Source organism: Camelus ferus, chromosome 1 (assembly GCF_009834535.1).
Source record: "Camelus ferus isolate YT-003-E chromosome 1, BCGSAC_Cfer_1.0, whole genome shotgun sequence".
Taxonomy (NCBI): Eukaryota; Metazoa; Chordata; class Mammalia; order Artiodactyla; family Camelidae; genus Camelus; species Camelus ferus.
In genome coordinates, this window is record NC_045696.1 from 37,011,060 (window position 1) to 37,031,548 (window position 20,489).

The 20,489-nt window shown below is 32.1% G+C and overlaps 1 long non-coding RNA gene across 1 annotated transcript; it reads left to right on the forward strand.

The window, feature by feature from the left end:
- The first annotated feature begins 9,927 nt into the window (after positions 1-9,927).
- LOC116657416 lies at positions 9,928-11,901 on the forward strand. The gene is made up of 3 exons (XR_004312578.1): positions 9,928-9,992; positions 10,846-10,982; positions 11,799-11,901. It is a non-coding gene; the product is annotated as an uncharacterized LOC116657416 (long non-coding RNA).
- Positions 11,902-20,489: the final 8,588 nt, after the last annotated feature.

The following is a 20,489-nucleotide window of genomic DNA, read 5'->3' on the forward strand; positions in this document are numbered from 1 at the left end:
ATTTTGAGATTTTATCCAGCTTACAGTATGTATTTTTTAAATCACACTACCTTCAAATAATGTACTACATTATCTAAAATCTAAAAATACTGCAGTCAGCTCTTTATATATGTATTTATTAGCCCTTTATCAGATAAATGATTTACAAATATTTTCTCCCATTCCATAACTTGTCTTTTAAGGTTTTTGATGGTTTCCTTTGCTGTATAGAAGCTTTTTAGTTTGATGTAGTCACACTTCTTTAATTTTGCTTCTGCTGTCTTTTGGGGTCAAATCCAAAAACTTATTGCAAAGACCAGTATCAAGGAGCTTACTGCTTCTGCATAGGGCCCACCGAACTGAAGTGTGAGCTGAAATGTTGCACATAGTGTTTAGCATGAGGAACTCTGGTCTAAAGGGCCCTGTGTGAAGAAGCCTCTGCACTTGGCACCCTATGAGCAATTGAAGCTAGACTAAGCACAAAGTAAAAGAAAAGGTTAGACTTTGTTTAATACTCATATTCTATTTTTATTTTCTAGAAATTGTTTATGGGCCTTCTTGGTGACACAACAATGAAAAGATTGAAGAAATAATGAAGGAAGTGCCAGGGAGCAGGTTTGATGATCTTCATACTGTCTTATTTTATACTTAATGACAATGATAAAATGGAGCAATGTTTTATTTCATAATTTAAAGTATTCCCCAATCATGCTGTAACATTTCACTTTATGTATGTGTATTAGTGGACTGATGGGAGTATATCTTATTTGTTTTAAAAAATAAATACATTTGATTAAGAAAATAAAATATCAGATTTCCCTAGCAATTTGACCCCAAGAATTTGAAAACTGGATTAATTATCTACCAAAAATATAACATTTTTCTTGGGATATGAAGTGATTGATGGAGCATTTAAGAATTATTCCCTAAATTATGATAACTTTTTAAGTGAGTGAAGATATGGATCATCCACATAGTTGTCCAAATAATTTCTTTTAGGGCCTTGGGAAGTCTAAAACTTACTTTAAGGAGAGTATCATAATGATGAAAGAAAGAGGCTTTAGGATCTGAACAAGTACTTGGGATATATATTTGTCACAGTAGCATAGAAATAGCACAGTTACAAGAGAAATCCCTATAAACTATTTTATTAAGAAGTTATTTAAGAAATTTAAGTAGTTAGCATTAGGAATCATCTAATTTGCTCACTTTATTCCAGAATTTCTGGTACAGTAAACTCATTACAGCTCAAGGGCCAACTGCAATATCTTTTATGAGAATATTATAATTGTCATGATTTGTAGTGTTTTAGCTAGAAATAGTTTTCAAAATAAAACTGAAAGTAATTCAGCTATATTGCTCTAAAAATCTATATAAAAATTAAGCAATTTAGGTTGTATTTGATCTTATTAGAAATAATAATACAAAAATTCTCTTACTTAAGAGCAAAAATGCCATTAACCAAGATTAATAATAGAGATAAAAGTATTAAATGCTAATCCGCAGGAGACCTATGAGACCTTCAACACACAGATAGCTAATGCCAGTCTGTTTTAATAACTTTTTAATTGTGTGTTAATTATTTATTCACTAAATTGTTTATTCTAGTACTTTATCTAGAGTCTCTAGTGGCCCTGAATGAAAGAATCCAATCCCCTAGTTGCTTGTAAACTACCAAACAGACATTTTTATTGCATTTAAATTAGTTGTGATGGGAAAACATGTGAGAATAAACATGGAACCCTCTCAGACTTCATGAGCTTACACTTACTGCCTAAATAAAAAAATCTCAACATTTAAATATTAGCTCTAAAGTTAATTCAATTATATTGACTCCACTTTTGGACTCAAAACTAGAGTATATGATACGGTAAATGCATGGTTGGAGCATAATATTTATAATCAGGACTTTCTATAAATTGGACCCATAATTAAGCAAACACTACACATTTTTTTTACAGTTACTTATTATGGGCCAAGGTATGTAATAACATGATCTCTGTTCTTGATGAGATCACAATTTAGTGGAAGATATAGCTGTGAAAACAAAGTATTAACATATGATGAGATAAGTGTAAAATACCCTGGACTTATAAAGAAGAGGCAGAGATTAGGGGATTCATATTTAAGCTGCTTTTTGAAGGATAATTAGATTTAGCCAACCTAAGCAAGTTATTCCTAGGGAAATGCTCAGAGGCATTAAAGGATGTTGGAGGAACAGTAAGATTAAACAGAACAGAGTATATAGGGACATACAGATATGGAAGAAGATAAAACTGAAAGTAGATGTGAAGTTGACTAGTAAACAATATTGTATGGGAGTTAAGTTTTATATTTTATTTTGTACATAGCAAACTGAGAATCAACATATCTGTTTTTGAAGAAAGTTAAAATAACTGTCATCATAGTAAAATACAGATGGAAGTGCTGATTTCCTGTGTTCAGTGGGGAACAGGGCGAGAATAAAGACTATAGAATCTTGGAAATAGTAAAATGTCTGAACTGTATAAATGACAGTGGGATTGAATAGAGGCAGGGCAATTGCAAGACACTCTGCTGGGGTAGAATAAATGTTAACTGACTGGATACGGTAGAACGATAAGAAATTGTTTAGTGTAATTGTGAAGTTTTTAATTTGAGGATATGATGAAGCTATTCACTAACGTAAGGAATTTGGCAGAAGTGAAACCAACTTTAATCGTGCTGCTGTTTCTCAATTTATTTGTCCTTATTTATCCAAGGGTCAGAAGTGATTCATCCTTTCTAATAGATTCTGCTACATTGGATCACTGGGTGGGGCAGCACTGGAATTGTAAGAAGTATTTTCACTAGTTTTCTTAGAGGGACAAGTCAATTGGGTCACATATAATCTAAAGAAAGAGGAGCGGTAATATAAAAAAAATGTCTTGAGATTTAGTTTCCTGTCAAACTTGTATGCATTACTTGACCACAAATATTATGAGGAATTTACATTTTTAGTACATCACTATACATACAAGATGATAGAAACTTGATTCCAAAGGAGTTTCTCAGTTGTAAAGAAAAGTCAGGAACCATTGCATGTTAAGTCTATACATAAAAGATCCAAAAAACAAGAGGTCAAAGGAGGCAGGAAGAAAAAGTGCTTATCTCTAGAGGGGAGTTCAATTCTATGGTAAAATCTGTTTGATCTTTGAACTGTTTTGTGCTACACTAGGTTCCCTGCAGAGGTGATCGTGCAGTTTATAGTGTCTCTATGTCTGTAAATATCCTCTGCTCCAATAATTAAGATATCTAAAAAATGTGAAAAGTAATCTTTTTAAAAATGGATTTTTTTTAATCATCAGAGAATGGAATACAGCCATTTCTAAACTTTTAAACATGAGGAAAAAAATTCTGATTTGACATTAATTTAGATGATATCAGCCTACATAGCTGGTGAATTCTTAGTGACTGAAAACATACATAATGGAATAATTTACTTAAATTTGCTGATGAAACTTAATTGAATTTAAAAATAGTTCTTATTAAAATATACTCAGTTTTTATTGTCAAATATTTTAGTGAGGTCAAATATTTTATGTTATCTGAGAAAATGAAAATTGTATTATAAAGAGATTTGTCAAAAATGTATTATTAGGTATTGTCACATAGGTTGAGTTGCTAATCCCAGATTTTGTGGATTCAAGGCATACATTTCAAAATGAAATTGTCTTGCTATTTTTTTAGAATACTAGTGTTTTTTAAAATCTTTGTCCTCTCTCTTTTGCCCCTGGACCATAAATTGAAACACACAAACACACACACACACACACACACACACACACAGAGGTACACACAATCATGTATGTATGTAAACAAGGTCCAAATGAAAAGTTCTGAAAAATATTTTAATTTTTTTTATGGAGCCCAAATAGCATTCATTTATTTTTGTATTTGCAGAATCTTTGAAAGATGCTCTGCAAGCATTTTGTTGTTTCCCAAAATATCAGCTTTAGAAGATTTCTGGATTTATGAACTGACATTCCATATAAAATTTTTGACATAGAAGAATTAATATTTCAATACAAAAATTATTTGGAGAAAGTACCTCTTTTAACATTAAGGGTAATGTAATTAACTACAAAGTCATCTGTTTGTGTGTGTATGTGTGTATGTGTGTGTGTATGTGTGTGTATTCAAGATCATTTACAGTCCAGTCTCTTGGATATTGATGCTTATTACTTCATTTAAGGTTAAGAAGAAAATAAAAAGGAAATTCCAACTTGATTGCTAAGAAAAAAGTGGGTTCTCAGTAAATACTTGATTATGAATTAGACCACATCCCTTGAAAACAGGAAACTTGAGCTTGTGGAACGGTACCGCCATGAAAAAATTTCACTGTAAGGATTTAAAATGCCTGTTGTAATAAAATTTGGACATTTTATTACAAATGTAATTCTGTAACTTTAGACTTGTTTATGTTTGGCCAACCTGGAAGGAAACTAACATCTAGAAGTAAAATATACATATTAACTTTTTTATTGGAATATAGTTGATTTATAATGTTGTGTTAGTTTCAGGTGTACAGCAAAGTGATTTTATATATATATATATATATATATATATATATATATACACACACACACATATATTCTTTTAAAGATTCATTTTCATTATAGGTTATTACAAGATATTGAATGTAGTTCTCTGTGCTATATAGCAAGTCCTTGTTGTTTATCTATTTTATGTATAATAGTGTGTATCTGTTAATCTCAAACTCTTAATTTATCCCTCCACCCCCTCCCCTTTTTGGTAACCATGATTGTTTTCTATGTCTGTCAGTCTGTTTCCATTTTGTAAATAAGTTCATTTGTACTATTTTTCAGATTCCACACATCAGTGATATATGATATTTGTCTTTCTTTGTCTGACTTACTTAACTTAGTATGATAATCTTTAGGTCTATCCATGCTGCTGAAAATGGCATTATTTCATTCTTTTTATGGCTAATATTCCATTCTATACATACACACACACACACACACACACACACAAATATATACTACATCTTCTCTATCCAGTCATCTGTCAATGGACACTTAGTTTGCTTCCATGTCTTGGCTATTGTAAATAGAGCTACTATGAACATTGGGGTGCATGGATTTTTTCAAATTAGAATTTTCATCTTTTCTGGATATATGCCCAGGAATAGAATTGCTGGATCATATGGTCACTCTCTTTTTAATTTTTTTAAGAAACCTCCATACTGTTTTCCATATGGCTGCACCAAATTACATTCTCACAAGCAGTGTAGGAAAGTCCCTTTTCTCCACACTTTTTCCAGCATTCATTATTTGCAGACTTTATGTTGATGGCCATTCTGACTGGTGTGAGGTGATACCTCATTGTAGTTCTGATACGCATTTTTCTAATAATTAGCATTGTCAAGCATCTCTTCCTGTGCCTGTTGGCCATCTGTATGTCTTCTTTGGATAAATGTCTATTTAGGACATCTCCCCATTTTTATTGGGTTGTTTGTTTTTTTGATATTGAGCTGTGTGAACTGTTAGTATATTTTGGAAATTAAGCCCTTGTTGGTTGCATTGTTTGTAAATATATTCTCCCATTCTATAGATTGTCTTTTCTTTTTGTTTATGATTTCCTTTGCTCTGCGAAAGCTTGTAAGTTTGATTAGGTCTCATTTGTTTAATTTTGCTTTTATTTATTTTTCCTTGGGAGACTAACCTAAGAAAACATTGCTACAAGTTATGTCAGAAAATGTTTTGCCTGTGTTCTCTTGTAGGCCTTTTATGATGTCCTCTCTTATACTTAAGGCTTTAAGACATTTTGAGTTTATTTTCATGTATCATGTGAGGGAATATTCTTACTTCACTGATTTACATGCAGCTGTCCAGCTTTCCCAACACCACTTGCCAAAGAGGCTGTCTTTTCTCCATGGTATATTCTTGCCTCCTTTGTCAAAGATTAATTGACTGTAGGTGTTTGGGTTTATTTCTGGGCTCTCTATTCTGTTCCATTGATTAATATGTCTATTTTGGGGTCAATACCATGTTGTTTGGATTACTGTATCTTTGTAGTATTGTCTGAAGTCTAGAAGGGTTATGCCTCTAGTTTTGTTCTTTTTCCCCAGGATTGCTTTGGCAATTCTGGGTCTTTTGTGGTTCCATGGAAATTTTAGGAATATTTGTTCTAGTTCTGTGAAAAATGTCATAGATAATTTGATAGGAATTGCATTAAATCTGTAGATTGTTTTGGGTAGTATGGCCTTTAACAATATCAATTCTTCCAATCCAAGAGCATGGGATATCTTTCCATTTCTTTGAATCATCTTCAGTCTCCTATATCAATGTCTTATAGTTCTCAGTGTTCAAGTCTTTCACCTTTTGGTCAGGTTTGTTCCTAGGGTTTTTCTTTGTGTAATTTCCAGAGTTTTATTTTCTTTTTCTGATATTTTATTATTAGTATAAAAACCGCAACAGGTTTCTATATATTAATTTTGTATCCTGCTACCTCGTTGAATTTACTCATCAGTTTTAATAGTCTTTGGTTGGACTCTTCTATATAGAGAATCCTGTCATCTGCATGTAATGACAGTTTTACCTCTTTCCTCTCAACTTAGATAACTTTTATTTATTTTTCTTGTTTGACTTGTGTGGCTAGGACTTCCAAGACTACGTTGATTAGAAGTGGTGAGAATGCGTTTGTTCCAGATTTTAGCGGGAAGCCTTTCAGCTTTTTACCGTTGAATATTCTATTGTCTGTGGATTTGTCATAAATAGCCTTTATTATGTTGAGACATGTTCCCTTTATACCAATTTTAGTGAGAGTTTTTATCATGAATAGATGTTGAATTTTATCAAATGTTTTTTCTGTATCTATTGAGATGATTGTGTGTGTGTGTGTTTCTTTTGTTTATGCGGTGTATCACATTGAGTAATTTGTGTGTGTTGACCATCCTTTGACACTGGAATGAATCCAAGTTGATCATAGTGTACAACCCTTTTAATATGTTGTTGGATTTGATTTGTTAATATTTTCTTGAGGATTTTTACATCTATATTTATCAAAGATATTGGCCTGTAGTTTTCGTTTTTCTTTTCTTTTCTTTTTCTTTCTTCCTTTCTTCCTTTCTTCCTTTCTTCCTTTCTTTCTTTCTTTCTTTCTTTCTTTCTTTCTTTCTTTCTTTCTTTCTTTCTTTCTTTCTTTCTTTCTTTCTTTCTTTCTTTCTTTCTTTTGTAGTGTCTTTATCTAGTTTTGGTATCAGGGTGATGAGAGCTTCATAGAATGACTTTGGGAGGGTTCCCTTCTCTTCAATCTTATAAAAGAGTTTGAAAAGCATCAGTATAATTCTTGTATGTTTGGTAGAGTTCCCTAGTGAAGCCATTCAGTCCTAGACTTTTGATTGTGGGGAGTTTTTTATTTATTTTTTTATTAGAGATTCTATTTCACTTTTGGTGATTGGTTTGTTCAAATTATCTACTTCTTTTTGATTCAGTTTTGGTGGACTATATGTTTCTAGAAACTTGTCCATTTCTTCTATGTTGTCCAATTTGTTGTCATATAATTGTTCATAGTATTCTCATGAGTTCTTAAATTTCTATTGTTATCTGTTGTTATTTCTCCTCCTTCATTTCTTATTTTGTTTGAATTCTCTCTCTTTTCTTCTTGGTGAGCCTGGCAGAGGGTTGTCAATTTTGTTTATCCTTTAAAAAAAAACAGCTTATATATATTTGAGCTTACATGACTACCAGTCTAAAGTCGATATAGTGATAGGTTAACATAGTTGAAAATCAGCTAACCACAAATCAAAAACTTAAAATAGATTCACAAAAACCAAAAAGAAAAGAAGTCAAGCATAGTACAAAAGAAAACCATCAAACTGAAAAAGGAAAAACAAAAAGAAAAAGAAAAAGAAAAAAGAAGAAATACAAAATAACTGGAAAACAAGGTTTAAAATGGCAATCAATACATACCTATCAATAATTACTTTAAATGTCAATAGACTAAATACTTAAAAAAATTGATATGTGTATTTACAAATATGACATGATTTTAATCCTCTTAGTTTTATTTAACAGGATCATCAATCAGTAATGATAGTGAGTATATGGTCACATTTCATGTATTCATATCAATTTTTCATTGAAGAAAATTCAAATGATAAGACTATTAAAAAATTCCTCTGTATCAAACACAGCACACTAGATTATGCTGAAGTGGCTAAAAACAACAAGATCTATTTATCTTTACATTGCATGTCCATTGTGAATTAGCTGGGGCCTCTGATCCAATTCCATTTCAATCAATAATGCAGGAGATGTAGCTTCTGCTGCCTAGAAAACCAGTCACTGTGGTAATAAAAAGGGACTGGATGGATTATACACTCAGTCTTAAATATTTATGCTTGAATGTTACATGTGAATTTTGCTCTTATTTCATTGACCATAGCAAATCACATGGTTTTTTCTAATTCAAGAGTGTGGAAAAGCAATCTTCTTACTTAAGTCAAAGGAAGGAATATTATTCCCGAACAACTCTAAATTTTATCAGATTCTCCTTTTTACCAAAACCAAAGAGAAAATATTAATAATAAGCAAAATTTCATGGGAAATTGGCTAACATATATATTAATATGTGAATTTCTATTTGAGCATACTAGTAATGATAAACCTAATTATCACCTCAATCTTAATCTGTTTCATGGTGACTAACATCACTTAGGACCCAGGAAAAATCTCTACATTACTTGGCATATATCTTTGAAAGGGAAGTTGATTGCGTCTGAAAGTCCTGAAATACTGTCAGTGGTGTTAGACAGTGATATTAGAGACAGAGAAAACTTCAGGTTACAAAGAAGAATTAGGGAAGCAGAGCCTTTTAATTTGTTTTTTCTAAAATATGTTTGAGTTGTTACATTTCATTATTTTCCAGCTTCACTGACGTATAATTAACAAACAAAAATTGTATTTATTTAGCAGAATCTTAAGTTAGAGAATTACAAATTTATTTATTTGTCACATTTTTCTCTCAGATAGCTGAAAGCCCTAAATAACCCAGAATTATTTTTAAGTTGGGTAAGGTGTCCATTTTCTTGCTTCATGTGATTCTGCAAGTAATATGCATTATAAAATGCAGTAATATAATGTGCTATATATGTTAGTATAATATGCATTATAATATGCATATATATGTGATTCTGGAAGTAATATGCATTAATGTAATACATCAAAATTGCACTTCACATCTGCAGAACATATTGCAATATTACTTCATTACTTGTAAATTTGTCCATATATAGAATTTGTCCATATATAGGTTGAGGGTTACTTAATTGAAATATAATTTTTTATGCTGACAACCAAATGGACTATGAATGGTAAAACAATTAAAGTTTTACTTGAATAAAATCATTTAAAAAATTATAATTAAATTTTCAAAAACTTAAAGTGTCAGTTTTATTTACTTAATTTTTAGTTAAAGATTGTGATATATATCAACTAAATTGTTTTCTTTAAATATTTATAATTTCAAATATTTAAACAAGAAAATTATTATTAGAATATATACATAAGAGTGATTTTTGAGTTGATACAGTCAGATGATATTTTTAATTGATTATAAATTTGAAGATTCAAATACAAATGCATTTTATTTTAAAATCTTTATTACTAAATGAATCCAAATATGAAAAAGTATAACTACATAATTATTGTTCAAAATAAAAATAAGAAATACATTTTATGTAATCTGTAATATCTTAAATGTGTGTGTTTATTTATTATTTATTCAGTAACATTACCAAACTATGAGAACATACTACCCATATTATAATAATTAAATTCTCTCTTTATTTTTTGCTTACTTATAGAAAAATCATATTTTCTTTTTTTGTCAATGTGGATGCATGTTTTCAAAGTAGGTAGATATGTCACATTTTATTTAACTGTTACTTTTTTTTTTTTTTTTAGTGTTTAGAAGTATGTTATGTGGCCACATTTGTATTTTTGTCCCAGTCTCTGCACAAGTTAGAGGTAATCTTGTTTCCAATATTTTTCCACCTTTCATAACACTTCTCAGTCTCCTACAATGTATCCTTCTGTTATTCAGAACCTCTCATTCTTTCAGTTCCACTGGACTGAGCTTTTTGATAGCATTTTCTCCCTATTTACATGTACCATCTAGAACAAGGGGTGGGCCAAATACAATCCACTGCCTGTTTTCCTAAGGCTTGTGATCTAAGAATAGTTTAATGATGTGTGAAAAGACCACAGGGAGCCTAGAAAATGTTAAACTGACTGTACCTGAGTTGTTCTATGTTATGAGTATGTTTTGGCAAAAATCTCATACAGTGAATAAAACAACTAATTTCTGTAAATATGTCTGCTTCAGTTTAAAAAAAAATCAACAACAAACTGAAAGGACTTTCTCACTTTTCAAATTAAAACTATTACTTATTTGGAATCCAACTTTGACTTCACAAGGTCACATTATCCCTATGTTTAAAAACCTTTTCTCTGAAAAGAGATGTATAACCTAACATGACATCCAGTATGTCGCTGAGTGTTTAAAATGATGAACATTTTAGACACAGTCCATTTGATGAATTTAAGATGCAAAATACCTAAGTGACAAACAGCTGGTCTGCAAAACAAGTCTGTAGATATAAGTGGCTGGCATTTTTGGAGATCTGGAAACTAATTCCTGCTGGATCTAAACCTACAGTTGCTGGTAAATAAAAACCCTAGGTATGCCATGTTCAGATGCTTCCATCCAGAGGCACTGTTGCTAATGTCATCATATTACAGTGACATTAGGAATCAATGTAATGTGGATTTTTTTAAAAGAGCTACAGTTGGGCATAATTTTGTCTTTGACTTTATTCAGTTTTACCAATCCATCCAAAATAGAAGAAGGAGAAGGACAAGAAGAAGGAAAAAAAGAAGGAGGACAAGTGGGAGAAAGAGGTGGTTCTAAAGGCTACAGGCAGCTCAGAGAGGTGTTTTTGGAAAAGAAAATGAAAAGTAAAAATATTTTACTGTATTATGGGACAAAAACTTATTTTTTTTTAATTAAAAACAGTCATTTGCTGTTTGATTATTTCTATTGTATTTACATTCTCTTTTTAAAAATTTTACATTTATGTACCTTAAGGGCTATAAAATTTAATATTTGATAGTTTAAAGAAGAAATTAAATAAATTTCTCTATTAGAGGACAGAAATATTATAAAGTATTTTTATATTCTTCTCACACTTATTATTTGTTTAGTTTATCCTAACTGGCACTGTTTAGTCTTACTATTTTTGTTTAAATAATAATAACATTTATATTAACAGAAAACTGAAAAATATAGCAAAATGTACAATATCAAATAAATAACTGTTTTCACATATTTATGCTAAGGTAATAGCAATTTTGTCTACAAATTTTACCATATATTATATCATCATGCTTTGGTAAAGTTTAGTAAGGCTAACTGGCTCTGTAAAATATTAGTTACCCAAAAGATGCAGTTATATTAGTATCAACTGAAATTTTACAGTTTTCATTTCAAAAGAATGAATCAAATTGAGAAACATGACAAAACTGATCAGTAAATATAAGTATTGATGCAAATTACCTATAATGGGAAAAAGGATTCTCTGATTAGGTAGATACCAAAGTTAATGAAAGAGTAATATGAACACATTTTTGCCAAAAATTGTAAAATAATTACGACATGTGTGAATATGAAAATATATAACTTTCTAAAAATGATATAAGGAGAACTATAAAAATGATATAAGGAGAAGGCCAGAAACATCAAATCATAATTAATCTAATTATTTTTTTCCACAGGAAGTAATCAATGCTCAGTATAAATCTTATCAAATATTTAAGAAAAAAATTCAACTCATCACACGCTTTTTTGGAGAATGCCAAAAGAAGGTACACTTTCCATCCTATTTGTTGAGCCAATAAAATTTGAATAGCATTGACTCAGAAGAGCACGGAAAGCAAAACCGCAACTTGTTATTCCAATGGACGTGGATGTAAAGATTACAAACAATGTGCGTGTTAATTCAGTACATCAGCATGTCAAGAAATAATTAATGGTTTTATCATAGAAAAGTGAAATTGGTTTAACATTAACCAATAAATGTACTTATAAGATTCATATTTAATAAAGAAAAAGTATATAATCAGATAGATGCAAATATAGAGTAAAAAAATTTTCACATTTACTTATTATACAAATTCCTAACAAACTAGGTTTTTTTTTTCTTTTGTTTTATTTTTGTTTTTTTTAACATTTTTTATTGATTTATAATCATTTTACAATGTTGTGTCAAATTCCAGTGTTCAGCACAATTTTTCAGTTATTCATGGACATATACACCCTCATTGTCACATTTTTTTCTCTGTGAGTTATCATAACATTTTGTGTATATTTCCCTGTGCTATACAGTGTAGTCTGTACTACAATTTTGAAATCCCAGTCTATCCCTTCCCACCCTCCACCCCCCTGGTAACCACAAGTCTGTATTCTCTGTGAGTCTATTTCTGTCCTTTATTTACGCTTTGTTTTTGTTTGTTTGTTTGTTTTTGTTTTTGTTTTTTAGATTCCACATATGAGCAATATCATATGGTATTTTTCTTTCTCTTTCTGCCTTACTTCACTTAGAATGACATTCTCCAGGAGCATCCATGTTGCTGCAAATGGCATTATGTTGTCGGTTTTTATGGCTGAGTAGTATTCCATTGTATAAATATACCACCTCTTCTTTATCCAGTCACCTGTTGATGGACATTTAGGCTGTTTCCATGTTTTGGCTATTGTAAATAGCGCTGCTATGAACATTGGGGTGCAGGTGTCATCCTGAAGTAGATTTCCTTCTGGCTACAAGCCAAGGAATGGGATTCCTGGGTCATATGGTAAGTCTATTCCTAGTCTTTTGAGGAATCTCCACACTGTTTTCCATAGTGGCTGCACCAAACTGCATTCCCACCAGCAGTGTAGGAGGGTTCCCCTTTCTCCACAGCCTCTCCAGCATTTGTCATTTGTGGATTTTTGAATGACGGCCATTCTGACTGGTGTGAGGTGATACCTCATGGTAGTTTTGATTTGCATTTCTCTGATAATTAGTGATATTGAGCATTTTTTCATGTGCTTTTTGATCATTTGTATGTCTTCCTTGGAGAATTGCTCGTTTAGGTCTTCTGCCCATTTTTGGATTGGGTTGTTTATTTTTTTCTTATTGAGTCGTATGAGCTGCTTATATATTCTGGAGATCAAGCCTTTGTCGGTTTCACTTGCAAAAATTTTCTCCCATTCCGTAGGTTTTCTTCTTGTTTTATTTCTGGTTTCCTTTTGCTGTGCAGAAGCGTGTAAGTTTCATTAGGTCCCATTTGTTTATTCTTGCTTTTATTTCTTCTAGGAGAAAATTTTTAAATGTATGTCAGATAATGTTTTGCCTATGTTTTCCTCTAGGAGGTTTATTGTATCTTGTCTTATGTTTAAGTCTTTAATCCATTTTGAGTTGATTTTTGTATATGGTGTAAGGGAGTGTTCTAGCTTCATTGTTTTACATGCTGCTGTCCAGTTTTCCCAACACCATTTGCTGAAGAGACTGTCTTTATTCCAATGTATATTCTTGCCTCCTTTGTCAACGATGAGTTGACCAAAAGTTTGTGGGTTCATTTCTGGGCTCTCTATTCTGTTCCATTGGCCTATATGTCTGTTTTGGTACCAATACCATGATGTCTTGATGACTGTAGCTCTATAGTATTGTCTGAAGTAAGTCTGGGAGAGTTATTCCTCCAGCCTCTTTCTTTCTCTTCAGTAATGCTATGGCAATTCTAGATCTTTGATGGTTCCATATGAATTTTATCATGATTTTTTCTAGTGCTGTGAAATATGTCCTGGGTAATTGGATAGGGATTGTATTAAATCTGTAGATTGCATTGGGCAGTGTGACCATTTTAACAATATTGATTCTTCCAATCCAAGAGCATGGAATATCTTTCCATTTTTTAAAGTCTTCTTTAATTTCCTTCATCAATGGTTTATACTTTTCTGTGTATAATTCTTTCACCTCCTTGGTTAGATTTATTCCCAGATATTTTATTACTTTGGATGCCATTTTAAAGGGGATTGTTTCTTTACTTTCTTCTTCTGTTGATTTATCATTAGTGTAAAGAAATGCAACTGATTTTTGAACGTTAATTTTGTAACCTGCTACCTTGCTGAATTCTTCAATCAGCTCTAGTAGCTTTTGTGTGGACCTTTTAGGGTTTTCTGTATATAGTAACATGTCATCAGCATATAATGACACTTTTACCTCTTCTTTTCCAATTTGGATCCCTTTTATTTCTTTCTCTTGCCTGACTGCTGTGGCTAGGACTTCCAGGGCTATGTTGAATAGGAGTGGTGATAGTGGGCATCCTTGTCTTGTCCCAGATTTTAGTGGGAAGCTTTTGAGTTTTTCACCGTTGAGTACTATGCTGGCTGTAGGTTTGTCATATATAGCTTTTATTATGTTGAGATATGTTCCCTCTATACCCACTTTGGCGAGAGTTTTTATCATAAATGGGTGTTGAATTTTATCAAATGCTTTTTCTGCATCGATTGAGATGATCATGTGGTTTTTGTCCTTTCTCTTGTTGATGTGATGTATTACACTGATTGATTTGTGTATGTTGAACCAGCCTGGTGTCCCTGGGATGAACCCCACTTGGTCATGATGTATAATCCTTTTTATGTGTTGTTGGATTCTATTTGCTAAAATTTTGGTGAGGATTTTGGCGTCTATGTTCATCAGTGATATTGGCCTATAATTCTCTTTTTTTGTAGCGTCTTTGCCTGGTTTTTGTATCAGGGTGATGGTGGCTTCATAGAATGAGTTTGGGAGTATTCCCTCCTTTTCAATCATCTGGAAGAGTTTGAGAAGGACTGGTATGAGTTCTTCTTTGTATGTTTGGTAGAATTCCCCGGTGAAGCCGTCCGGTCCTGGACTTTTATTTGTAGGGAGGTTTTTAATTGCTATTTCTATTTCCTTTCTAGTGATCGGATTGTTCAAGTGTTCAGATTCTTCTTGATTCAGTTTTGGTGGACAGTATGTTTCCAGAAGCTTGTCCATCTCCTCTAGGTTATCCAGTTTGGTTCCATATAGTTTTTCATAATATTCTCGTATGATATTCTGTATTTCTATTTTGTTTGTTGTAATTTCTCCATTTTCCTTTCTTATTTTGCTAATTTGTGCTCTCTCTTTTTTCTTCTTTGTGAGTTTGGCCAGAGGTTTGTCGATTTTATTTACTTTTTCAAAAAATCAGCTTTTGGTTTGGTTGATTTTTTCTATGGTCTTGTTAATCTCTATTGTATTTAATTCCTCTCTGATCTTTATTATGTCCTTCCTTCTGCTGCTTTTTGGGGCTTTTTGTTCTTCTTTTTCTAATTCATTCAGGTGGTGGGTTAAATTGTTTATTTGAGATTGTTCTTCTTTTTTGAGGAAGGCCTGTATCGCTATAAACTTCCCTCTTAGCACTGCCTTTGCTGTGTCCCATAGGTTTTGAGTGGTTGTGCTTTCATTATCATTTGTCTCAAGGTATTTTTTAATTTCAGCTTTGATTTCCTCATTGATCCATTGTTTTTTCAATAACATATTGTTTAATCTCCATGCTTTCCTTTTTTTCTCCTTTGTTTCTCTGTTGTTGATTTCCAGTTTCATGGCATTGTGGTCAGTAAAGATGCTTGAGATAATTTCTATCTTCTTAAAATTGTTGAGGTTTCTTTTGTGCCCAAGTACATGATCGATCCTGGAGAATGTTCCATGTGCACTTGAAAAGAATGTATATCCTATTTTTTGGGGGTGTAATGCTCTGAAAATATCCACCAAATCTAGTTTTTCTATTGTAGTATTTAATTTCTCTGTTGCCTTGTTTATTTTCTGTCTGGAAGATCTGTCTAGTGATGTTAATGCAGTGTTAAAATCTCCAACTACGATTGTATTCCCATCAATATCCCCCTTTATCTCTGTTAGTAATTCTTGTATGTACTTAGGTGCTCCTATATTGGGTGCATATATATTAACGAGTGTAATATCCTCATCTTGTATCACTCCTTTAATCATTATAAAATGTCCTTCTTTATCTTTCTTTATGGCCTTTGTTTTAAAGTCTATTTTGTCTGAAATCAGTACTGCAACACCTGCTGTTTTGGCTTTTCCATTTGCATGGAATATCCTTTTCCATCCTTTCACTCTCAATCTATATGTGTCCTTCTCCCTAAAGTGGGTCTCTTGTATGCAGCATATTGAAGGTTCTTGCTTTATTATCCAGTCTGCCACTCTGTGTCTTTTGACTGGAGCATTTAGTCCATTAACATTTACAGTAATTAATGATAGATGTGTGTTTATTGCCATTTTGAACTTATCTTTGGAGTTGAATTGGTATATCCTCTTTGTTCCTTTCTTCTTCCTTTTGTGGTTTGGTAATTTTCCTATGTATTATCATGGATTTTATTTAATTTTTGTGACTCCTTTGTAAATTTTTGGCTTGTGGTTATCCTTTTTTGTAAATCTATCAACCCATTACTAGAACTGTTTTTATTAAACTGATAGTAACATGATCTCAAATCCCATCCTACTGTTAAAAAATTTTAAAAAAGAAAGAAAAAAATATTCTATATTTCCCTGCCTCCCTCTCCCACTCTCAGTGATTTGTATGTCTTCTTTTATAATTTCATGTTTACTTTATTTGTAATTCATGAGTTATCACCTTTCCAGTTGTGTGTTTCTCATTTCTGTAGCATCCTGCTGCTTTTCTATTTAGAATAGCCCTTTCAATATTTCTTTTAGCATGGGTTTAGAGTTGCTAAACTCCTGCAGCTTTTTTTTTTGTCTGTGAAACTCTTTATTTCTCCTTCTATCCTCAAGGATAGCCTTGCTGGATAAAGGATCCTAGGCTGCATCTTTTTTTCATTCAGGGCTTTGAATATATCTTGCCACTCCCTTCTGGCCTGTAGTGTTTGTGTAGAGAAATCAGCTGAGAGCCTGATGGGGGTTCCCTTGTAACTTACTCTTTGCTTTTCTCTTGCTGCCTTTAGAATCATTTCTTTATCCTTGACTCTGGCCATCTTGATCATGGTATGTCTTGGTGTGGGTCTATTTGGGTTCTTCCTGTTTGGGACCCTCTGAGCTTCCTGTACTCAGATATCTGATTCCAAGTTTGGGAAGTTTTCAGTCATGATTTCTTCAAAAACCTTTTCAATCCCCTTTGATCTTTCTTCTCCGTCTGGGACCCCTATTATGCGAAGATTGGGATGCTTTATATTATCCCATAGGTCCCTTATTCTATTTTCATTATTTTTTATTTGTTTCTCTTGTAGTTTTTCTGAATGGGTGCTTTCTATTGCCCTGTTTTCTAGATCACTAATTCGTTCCTCTGCATTATCTAGTCGGCTTTGCACAGCTATTAGATCATTCCTCATCTCAGTCGATGAGTTTACCCATTCTACTTGGCTCTTCTTTATAGCTTCAATTTCATTTTTGACATATTTTATATCTCTAAACACTATCTCTTTTAATTCCTTCAGCAATTCGATCACTCCTTTTTTGAAATCTTGATCTAGTAGGCTATTGATGTCTATTTCGTTGATCTTTCTTTCAGGGGATTTCTCTTGTTCTTTTAATTGGGAAAGGTTTTTCTGCTTCTTCATCTTGCTTATACCTCTTTGGCACTGTGGTTTATGGAGTATCAGTTGTTTATTTTGGTCCTTAAGGATTTTATCTATCTGATGCGTATTTAGGAATAGAACTTAGGAAAAAAAAAATAAGAGAGAGAGAGAAAGAATTTTAAAAGAAGGGAGAAAGAGAGTTTGAAAACAGTGTATAATGAATAATAGAAGAGTGAGTTGAAGCAGAGTATTAATCGGGTTGAGACGTCCTTTTAAAACCTTTACAAAAAAAGCAGGGGGGGAGATGAATAGATGTATTTGAAACCTGTGTCTAATCAATAGCAGGACATCAAAACCCAAGAGAAATAGAAATGAATTATGGAAATTTATACTTTCTAATACAAAGCACAGAATTCAACATATTTACTTTCTTGGAATTGACAGAATTAGACTTAGGTAGGTCTCTACTGGCAGGAACAGAGCCTGTCCCAAAGAGAAGGAAGAAACAGTCTCCTCCCTGGGGGCCTGTTATTCTAGCAAGACAGAGGAAGAGGTTCCATGACCCCTCATATCTTGTTCCAAACTTACCAACTAGTTATTTTACTTCTCCTGGTGCAGTGAGAATGAGCATTGAGAGGCCTAGTGCTAACGGTACCACTTCTCCAGGAAAGAAACCTCCTGGAATTAACTATTAAATTGATAATCAATTGAAGATACGGCTATCCTCCCAAGAGGAAACCAGGTCCACAAGTCACTAGACCTTTTAAGAGCTGATCTTTTTATCCTTCTATGAATCATTCGGTTGAGATATTACTTTGTCACGCATAGAATGAAACACTTCAAGTATACTTTTTATCTGCTTACTCATTTAGTTTAGAAAGTAATCATAAATAATGTCTGTTTCTTCACTCATTTTAGGTCTTAGTGTTTTTACATTCATAATCTGATCTAATGTAAATATTTTGTTGATTTTGTAATTTACTGTATATCGAATTGTATTATTTTTTGCATTCAGTAGTGTTTATTGAACTAATAATAATCCAGGAATTGTTCTAGGTATTGATAGGAATTCTACCAGCCTTTTCTTTCAGGTCAACATTTTCTTACTGTAAATTTGGCCATGGCTCTTAATTCATCCTTTTGCAAACAAAGTATTGGTTTAGTCATTGTGACACATAAAATGGTTGTGGAAAAATCAATGGGGTCCTAAAAGTTAACAGTGCCTCTCAATCTAGCTACCATCGCCACAGGAAACCCATCCCTACAAACAAGATTAAAAGATCATGAAACAAGTCAGTCTTAAATATACTTTAATTTCCCTCAGAACACAAAGAAAAGAAATAGAAAGGATTGAAAACCCATGGTTACTTTTTATATGTCACTGACTCCCAATTTAGGTTTTTGTCTAATAGATAAAATGAGGTGATTATACATATTATTTCAAATTATACTTTAATAGAAATATTATCCAGTGTAGTATTATATGCCTTTGGACAGGTGAACCAGTATTTTTAAATGTAAATATTATTACACTCTATATAATGCTTTACATGCTAACCATGTAGCAGATTAACATTTTCAGAATTCTTTATCATTAATACTATTTAAATTCTATACTTAGGCATCATTACAGTTAATCTAACAACATGCATGTATTAACAGAACTTTAATTACTCAGTCTATTAAGGATATTTGTTACCTTTCTCACGGTGAACTAACAGTATTTATTAGAGAGGACCAAAAACAATTGTCTCTGAATATTTCAATAGATTTAAAAATGACATTTCTTCTTAATGGAACCCAGAGTTGCTCTAGATTTCTGAGCCAATACTTGAGTTCCAGATTCTTACATTTTGATTTCATTGTTCTAACCCTGAAATTTGCATATATAATAAACATCACAGTCAGTTCTGTTCTAGATGGTCTTTGGCTCAAACTGAGAACACAGTCTTAATCATTGTTTCCTTTTCATCCAAAGATTTTATATAGAAATTCATTGATCTAGACATAGGGGAGGAGATAAATTTGATTTGAAACATATAACTTACAAATAATTGCTTTATCAGTGAGACATAATAGAATGGGTTGTGAAAAATATTGGCTACTTCATTTTTCTCAATATTCACCTAAATTTATAAAGAACCTTTCTAACTTTGTCAAAAATTATTTATTCACAGATACAAATTACTCATCTCGTGTTGACCTCTCCCAGGTTAACTCTGTAGGGAGAATCTATGTTACTCTTTTAAAGCTTGATCTGAGAAAATAATATATAATATATTCTTGGCTTAAATGTCAATCTGTGTCATGTATTATGCATATTGAAACCAAATAGGTACAGGTGAAAGGGAAAATATGGGGTGAGTTGTTTGTGGTCAAACAAAATGTCATCCATTATTTTTAACAACAACAACAAAAAACCCTTATGCCTATTTGGGGAAAAAAGGTTGCACTTGTGTTTACATTTATAAAATCTAGTAGCATAAAAGAGTCATAACTGGTAATGTATCCTCCTTTGCATTTACATGGTTCAGTGTAGAAGTTCACATTGTGAACACTTACCAGTAATTCATTTAAAAAGTCATGCTTATGAAGCCCTATAACATTATAGCCTCACTTCCCTTTATATTGAATAATACTCCGAACTGAATCTGTAGATACACTAAATGATTCACCTATCTACAACCCCAGACTGTTATAGAAACTAAATTGCACTATTAAGAGGTACTCATAAATAAAAGGTCATTCTTATAATTAAACATATAAATGTTGCTTTGGAAACCAATATATGAAATCCCAAAGAGATAGACATAATAAATCTAAATTATGATTATTTAACTCACCAAAAATTTAGAGTAGAATATATAAAAGAATAA